Source organism: Bactrocera tryoni, unplaced genomic scaffold (genome assembly GCF_016617805.1).
Source record: "Bactrocera tryoni isolate S06 unplaced genomic scaffold, CSIRO_BtryS06_freeze2 scaffold_25, whole genome shotgun sequence".
NCBI lineage: Eukaryota > Metazoa > Arthropoda > Insecta > Diptera > Tephritidae > Bactrocera > Bactrocera tryoni.
Genome location: NW_024395977.1, coordinates 2,182,056 through 2,190,436, shown reverse-complemented (window position 1 = coordinate 2,190,436; position 8,381 = coordinate 2,182,056). Strand labels below are relative to the sequence as shown.

The window sequence follows — 8,381 nt, the reverse complement described above, 5'->3', positions numbered from 1 at the left end:
ATGTCGTCGTATATCTCGTACAGTTCGTCGTTCCATCGACTGCGCTATTTGCCGTTGCCAATGCGCAAAGGGCCATAAATCTTCCACAAAGCTTTTCTCTCAAACATTCCTAAGCCCGACTCAACAGATGATACCATTCTCCATGTTTCCGCACCATATAGAATGATGAGGGAGTTACTTTACTTTTCTATTGCCTACTCAGTCCAAAGTAACACCTGTTGGCAAGAGTGATTTTGCGTTGGATTCCATGACTGATTGGGGCGTCATGAGTTGTACATAGCCTTGCGTCCTCGCCGCGCACCCTATATACGAGAGAAAGCCCGGGGCACGGTTAAAAGAAAGGAAGCTTCGGCGGAGCCACTCCGACATACTTGGTTGAAGAGTTCATTGAAGTGTAATTGCAGTGTCTGTTCATCAGAGATGCATCTACGAGTCGGCGTCGGTCGTGAAACAAGCGCCTCGCTATAAAAATGTGTATTGAACTCTATACTACTCGCCTAGCGAGGTTGCACGCTGGCTTTGGTACCCGCCAATAGCAATGAAACGTAAACAGCAGCTTCGCATTCGTGATTTTATGGTCGACCCGCTCTAGTTTACATATCGAACACGCAAACGTGCAGTAAAATTTCTCTTGAAATGCTGGTATTTAACGCGAACAAACGAAGCACAAATGTTTTGACAGCTTCACTGGCACAAACTGCACTGCAGCATTAAGAACTCCGAGAGCTTATGGTGCTGCTAAATGCAGGCACCAATGCCAGACTAACAAAGGGCCTATGAACAGCTTTTCCTCTCTAATTGCATAAATGCGGAAACTACTGAATTCTATGTTAAGTCAAATACAAATATGTTGATATGGTTGAGCGTAATGTTGTTGTTGCTTTCGTTAGGTTCATAAGTTTAAATTAACGAAGCATATTTAGATTCGCCTGAAAGTCATAAGAGAGCGATGCGTTCGATAAATTTGGTCTGATAGCTATTTGTTGCGTAAAACTTTTTATTTAAAGTTAACGTAGTTAGCTCGTTTATTTGTTCCAGTACAACGCGGTGTGTGACAATATGGGCGCAAAACGATCTGTTCGTGTGAAAGCCTCCTCAACGAACCTTCAAGATGAGCCTGTATTCGGATTAAAAGAAGTTTGGTGCGATTTTTCAACGGGATGCTAATCAATGTGATCCCTCTATAGGATAGATCGCCTGTTTTGTGAACTTTCACAGCATGCCTGTTAACCATTCATCCAGTAGTTGTTCTTAGCGCCAAACTGCTTCAAACAGAGAAGCGAAATGGCGTGCGGAGTCTGAGGAATCAGCTTCAGGAGGATTAATGCTATCTCATGATGCTATTCGTGGTTTTGTTATTTATTAGCAGCCTCTATTTTCTCCACGTTGGACGGAAAAGATGATTTTGATGAACACGCTGATAGCTGGTGTTGGAAATTTAACACTTCAGGCAGTTAGCTCTGTATCTGAAAGGTCAAGTTCAGAACAATTTCTGAACCATCTAACCAATTGATAGCACTTCATTGCAGTTAATTTATATATTTCTCATTGCAAAATTAAGAAAATCTTCTATATAAATACTGATCATCAGCATAAGAAATTCATACTTTTCTTTAAAAAAATCTGTTTCGTAAAAAGTACTTATCATATTTACTCTGAACTCGTCCAAAGTTTAGCTTCTTACTCATTTTTAATCGCAATCACTCTACTAATTTTGCATCTCTACAGTACGCTAACGACGTCATGATATTCTGCCGAGGCCGACCTTTTGGAAATGGCAACAAAAACTGCCAGTGCTGCGATCTACGCGAAAAAACAATTACATATATGAGAAAATTTCTTGTGCAATGCTTTTGGCTGGACACGATTATACGTCCGCGGAGATAAAAATAAAATTTCACAATTTCACCAACAAATAAAGGTAAGTAATAAATTATCAAGTAAACATATAATATTAAATTTTTTTTTTTATTTTTAGACAAGAAAAGCAGAAAATTGGCTCATCGGGTGGCTCACCTAGTCGGTGGAAACATTATGGGGCGGTACACCAGGCAGTAAGCGGTTTTAAAAGTTTTTGTTCCGTCGAACTTGTGGAGGATAGCATTTTGGGTAAGTTTTAAGCACAATGGAGTAGATTCCAATATTCATAATATAATGAAAAACGTTTTTGGAATGTTTCTTTACGCTTTTATTTGTTTCTTCTATTTTCAGTTGACATGGAACCAATTTACGTGGAGGCCAATATGGAAGGAGAGTCGCCGCTCCCAAACCCAGGCGATGATCCTTCTACATCGCGTGGTTGCGCTTGGCGATCGTCAAGCGAGAAAGAAAAAAAAGGTGCGTGGAGTCCCTACGCGCGGATGAAGTTATACTTCTTAGTGATATTCCAAGAAATGCATATCATTTTGTATGAAAGAAAACTAGAAAACTTAAATTTACATTTTATAAATTTATTATAATTTATTATCTCCCTGAGCATGCCTTTGCCAACAAGTCTTTTTCGCGACGATGGCAAAAGCTAAAATCATAAATTGCACAACTTTCTGGTGCTTCTCGCAAAAATCTGCGTCGATATGTATTCACGATCATACGTATACATACATACATATTTACACATGTTTGTAGGCGAAGCTGCTACAGCGGCAAGGGGTGACAATCGGCGGCCATTACTTTACTTATGCCATAGAAATCCCATTGCTACGAATATGGAAATGACAACGAAATAATGCAAATATGCATATTTCTAAAGGTCACTAATTTCTTTTAAGAAATGAAAGGAATGAATGATCCTGAGAAGTATAGTCTTAACTTTTCAACGGCCGACGCAGAGCATTTCAACCAAAACGAATTTATTCATTAAAATCACCACTCAGAAGTCGTTTTATCCGTTGTAAGCGAACGATTTTCGAAGAAACATCATTTCTAATATGCCACAAGACACAATTAGAAATGAACTTCTTAAACCTCACGCTGTCAGATAAAACGATATACCTCGCCATCGCGGGTCGATTTCCAAAAAATGTAAATGAAGACTAACTACAGAAATAATCATGTAAAGTATAGCCTTAATTTTTCAACGGCCAACGCAGGGTATTTCAACAAAAGGTCACATAAAATAGTTGAGAATTTGCAGAAATGAAAGACAAAGGAAAGAAAATGTATAACTTCAATAATGAACAAGCACACAAACATACATATGCGCAGCATGAGTAAGGAAAGAGGTAACAATCGGCGATCCATTGTATATTTCTTTCATGCATAACCAAACCATAATTAGGACAACGCAATACAAGTGTCAATGGTTATCTAGGTGGTAAGCGTTTCAAAAGTTACAATGAGCACGTAGGAGGTACGTAGGTTCGAATCCCAACGGAATTGATTTTTTAATTGAATATGTCACCAACCAAAAATTGAAACATTGTTCTACAAAAACAACAACAGCATAAGCATGGCAACATTGTATTGTTGGTAGAAAAGCCGAGCTGTGCCGAAAGAAACGAACAAACGATCGCCGATTGTCACCGCTTCGCTTGCTGCTCGAACATCTTCGCAGACAAGGTTGCGTAGATTCATATTGAGCAAGGTTGCGCAACCTGAATATATCGCAACCTTTCCCGAACTCGTATAAAAAGTATAACTTCAAAAATCAGCAATAACAATAATGGAGGAAATTAAGGATGACTTAGTAAAGGCGACTGAGGCGAAGAAGGAAGCCGATGAAAAGCGTCTTTCTCTCCTACAAACATACATAAACGATTCAAAAGAAGTGAAGGACGCTTTCATCGATTTCCTTCGTCGCCAGAAATAGATTTAAACATTTTTTTTAAGTTCTAGTTTTAAGATATACATATATGAATGATTACGAAAATAGAAAATGAATATAAATATGTGAATGAATAGAAAAATATATGCATATATAAAATATAGAAATATCTGTGTTTTTTTTGTACTGTAATTGAATTATGAGATATGTAAGAATGGATCGGTTGAGATTTAATATTTCAAAGTTGAATGTAATAACTCACCGAAATACGAAACGAACGCTTGTCTTATTTCCTCTGCTCTTGGGTTAACATTTCCACAAATGTTAGAGACGTCTTCTGGCAAGTGCCGAGAATCGTTTTCGATTTGTTGTGCTGCAACCACTTTTCATGAATTTCTTTTCCTCATTTAAAAAGTTGTGCAAAACGCAGCACGCTTTCATGACAATTCTCGTGTTGGCCATGTGGTTATCCCAACTTTTTCCAACCCGTCTAAACCTTCCCTTTAAATGACCGAAAGCATTCTCCACCACTCTTCGACATTTCGAGAGTACATTGTTGAATTTTTTTTTATCCAAAGGTTGGTTTACACAAAATGGGTACGGTTTCATCAAATGTTCATCAAATTTGAACGCAGAGTCGCCCAACAAAACGACTGGAACATTAACTGACGATATTTGTCTACTCATGTCTTTAAATATAGAAGATTGTGCCAACTCGCTTTTTAAAGATGCACCCTCGAATATTGAAGAGTCATTACAACGGTGTTTAAAGGAGCTTCATGAAAATTCTTACCTTGCATCTACTAAAGCAAAGAGAACTGTGGAAAACCATCCTTTGTAATTGTAGTAGTCAACAGTATATTCTGCAGCTGGGCGAACTTCTATATGACAACCATCTAAAACTTAAAAATATATAAAAACTTCAATGTAAAAAATTTAACTTATTACCTATAGCTCCTAACACTTGAGAGAAACCCAATGACTCAAAACCATTTAAATACTTACGCAATTGAATTTCGTTCATGGGGAATTTCTTCAAATACAAAGGCCACAAACATCGCCAGACTTCATGACAGAAATCAATTATCAATGGAGCAGACAGTGCTTTTACCAATTCGGGACATATTTTCAATTAATCGGTATTCTGCAGAAGAGCCAAAAGCATATAAAGCTATAGCAATGCGTTACTCTAATTGAATTGCTTTCCGGTAGTTAGTTTTTTTTTTCTCCAAGCCTTTCAACATAATACACGCTTTAATGCAAGAAGTGCACGGATACTTCGGAAGTTGTTTTTAAAACATGCATCTGAATTCACCTGGTAGTCGACTTCCCAAAACATTTGGCCACGAGTCTGAATTATATACACATTATAAGCAAACGAAGTTATAATACTAATATTTATATACTTGCCTTTATCCAAATAGACCTTGTTGAATTTGCTCCATATAGACTACACATTTTTAGTATTACGTGTTCATGCAGCAAACGTTTCGTTGCTAAGCGGTTAGAATCAAACAATTCCCAAATTATTTCCATTGAGCGGAGATAATTTAGAAAAAAAGACAATTTTTATAACAAGGTACGACATTACAATATTTTTCTTTAATAAATACATTGATGTCTATGGCTGAATGTCAAAAACATCTGATTTATAAATCACCAACGGCAGTAAGAATAGGGTTTGGTTGTGAAATACTTAAATGTAATCTAATCTCTTTAAATTTTCGGTCTGAATATGGTATTAGAATTGACAAATATTATAAATCGACAACAGCTATGTTGCCACTTTTTCACTTCTTTCTTAGAACAAACACCAGAAAGTTGTTCATTTTATGATTTTTAGTTTTTGCCATCGTCGCGAAAAGACGCTTGTTGACAAAGGCATCCTCGGGGAGATGTTACGGCGTCTGTTTTTATGAATGAAGCGAGGTCGCTTGTGGAATATGCGCCTGCGTTTATGAATGAAATCGTTTTTGTTCTCAAATTTACTACAGATGCTTCTGCTATTTGAGACAATTGTTGTTTTTGTAGAACAATCTTTCAATTTTTGTTGGTGGCATATTTACATGTGTACGCATATGTGTGTTTGAATGCTTATGCATTATTTGTTCGGCAATGTATACAAATATATGTATGTACATATAAGTGTATATGAATGTATCAACACGCACATTTACATATATATTGATAAGTAATGACACCATGATTTGAATTTCTGATCGCGCAAATGCATACAATACATACATTCACATGATCATGAGCAGAGACATACGATTCATATGAGAGAAGATGTATTTATAATTAAATTTAATTTCCATTAGTAAGAAATATAATACAAAAATATTTATTAGTAGAGTATACTATATAAAAATAAAATAAAATTATTAAATATGCATTCATACAAAATTATACTCATATGTCTCATAAAACGGCAAAACGAAATTCCTTGCATTCGTACATTGCATAATAAAGGAATTCCCTGGTGGAAAGCTAACATGAAGCATGAAAATATGATAATGCTGTTAGCTAAATCAATTATTTAAATAAATATAGTATATCACAATATTTTGAAATTATTAACAATAACTTATTAAAAAATTATATGAAAGTAACATAAAATAATTTGAAAACTAATAAATAAAAGTTCTGCATAAGTGAACATATGTATTTCCTATCGAATATCAAAGAAATTATTTGTCTTCAATATTCTCTGGTTGGGAGTATCATCATGAACATGCATACATACATATATTTATGTCTCTTCATATTTTTGAGTATGTGAGAGAGTTGTATTTGCACACATTTTTATACCCTGAATAGGGTATATTAAGTTTGCCATGATGTTTGTAACACCCAGAAAGAAGCGTCGGAGACCCTATAAAGTATATATATACATATATGATCAGTGTGTTGAGCTGAGTCGATTTAACCATGACCGTCTGACTGTCTGTAGTCCCTCAATTTTTAAGATATCCTTTGAAATTTTGCAAACGTCATTTTCTCTTCAAGAAGCTGCTCATTTGTCGGAACGGCCGATATCGGACCACTATAACATATAGCTGCCATATAAACTGAACGATCGGAATCAAATGCTTGTATGGAAAACTTTCACATTTGACAATGTATCTTCACCATGTTTGGTACAGAATATTTTCTAAGGCAACAATGTAATCTCCGAAGAAATTATTGATATCGGTTAACTATAGCATATAGCTACCATACAAACTGAACGATCGGAATCAAATGCTTGTATTAAAAACTTTCACATTTGACAATGTATTTTCACCTACTTAATTTGGTATAGTTAGATTATTTTCTAAGGCAACAATGTACACACATAGTTACTAAAAGAAATGCACCTGTGAAGGGTATATTAGCTTCGGTGCAGCCGAAGTTAACGTTTTTTCTTGTTCGCTTTTAAAAATGGAATATCAAAAAACTTATTTTTCTTCAATATTCCCTGATTGGGCATACATGCTATCATCATATGCCGTAAATACATACATACATTATTTCTCTTCATATTCACTGGTTGAGTATGTGAGAGAACTGTAAACAATGTTATCATTTCACAGCCTGAATTCTGTGTGTGGTGAATTCCGTAATTCAATTCTAACAAATGTTCGATATCGAACCTGCACCTTCTCTATGTTTGAAGTTCTCTGGCTAAACTTATTAGAGGGCGGGGCCAAGTCCACTTTTCCGAAACATTTTTCCAACAGCTGCCAATTGCTACAGCGATGTCTCTTCTCAAATTTTATTACTTAATTAATTAATTAATGGCAGCGGTCCAGTTACCCCCAGCTTCTAACTCGTAATTTTTTTGTACTTGGAAATCCGTATACCAAGCGTTGCGTCAAGCGACATCCTTTAAACATAAATACAAAATTTTTGAAGTATAATACTTAACTAATATACTACAAATGCATTATTTTTATATTAAATATTTGAATTGAAATGTTAAAGTCTATTTTATATAAAATACTCACCCTAATAATACTGTTTTATATACTCACCATAATTTTCTACCATAATGTAACGAAATGAATTCTACTTACTCCTTTTTGTAAATACATACTTACGCTTCCCGTTAAATCATAAAATTTCTATATTAAAGAATTCAACCAGAGAACATAAATTTTATTTCTCTGATTCAACTGTGTTAGAAGAGCAATCGCGATCGGTCGTTTATATTATTCGGTACGGGCATTTTAGTTTCCACGTATTCTCAAGTGACTAATTTTTCTCAAAAAAGCTGGAATTTTTTCATGGGGCCCGAGCAGGGACTCAATGCGTGATAAAGGTTTAACAAATAATAATAACAATTTTCGTGCATATCGTATTTTCGTAAATAAAATTTTCGGTTTCCATTGCCAAAGCGCGTCCGCTTCTCGACTAGTATTGTCAGTCGTCGTCGGCTAAGTAAAAGTGAAAAATATTTAAACAAATTCAAACGAATAATAAATCTCAAATGTGTTTATTTATATAAATATAAATAGGAATTTTTGTTTTTCTTCTAATTACCCAGGCCGAAATACCAACGAATACACCAGATTTACAAAATCTGGCTGACGATGATATACCAACGGTTTTCACTAAATTCCCTGTCAAAGTAATA

General features: G+C 35.3%; 2 pseudogenes; one reads left to right on the top strand and one right to left on the bottom strand.

Annotated features, from left to right (window-relative positions):
* Positions 1-1,059: 1,059 nt before the first annotated feature.
* LOC120780381 lies at positions 1,060-3,808 on the top strand (annotated as a pseudogene).
* LOC120781049 lies at positions 2,865-3,067 on the bottom strand (annotated as a pseudogene).
* Positions 3,809-8,381: the final 4,573 nt, after the last annotated feature.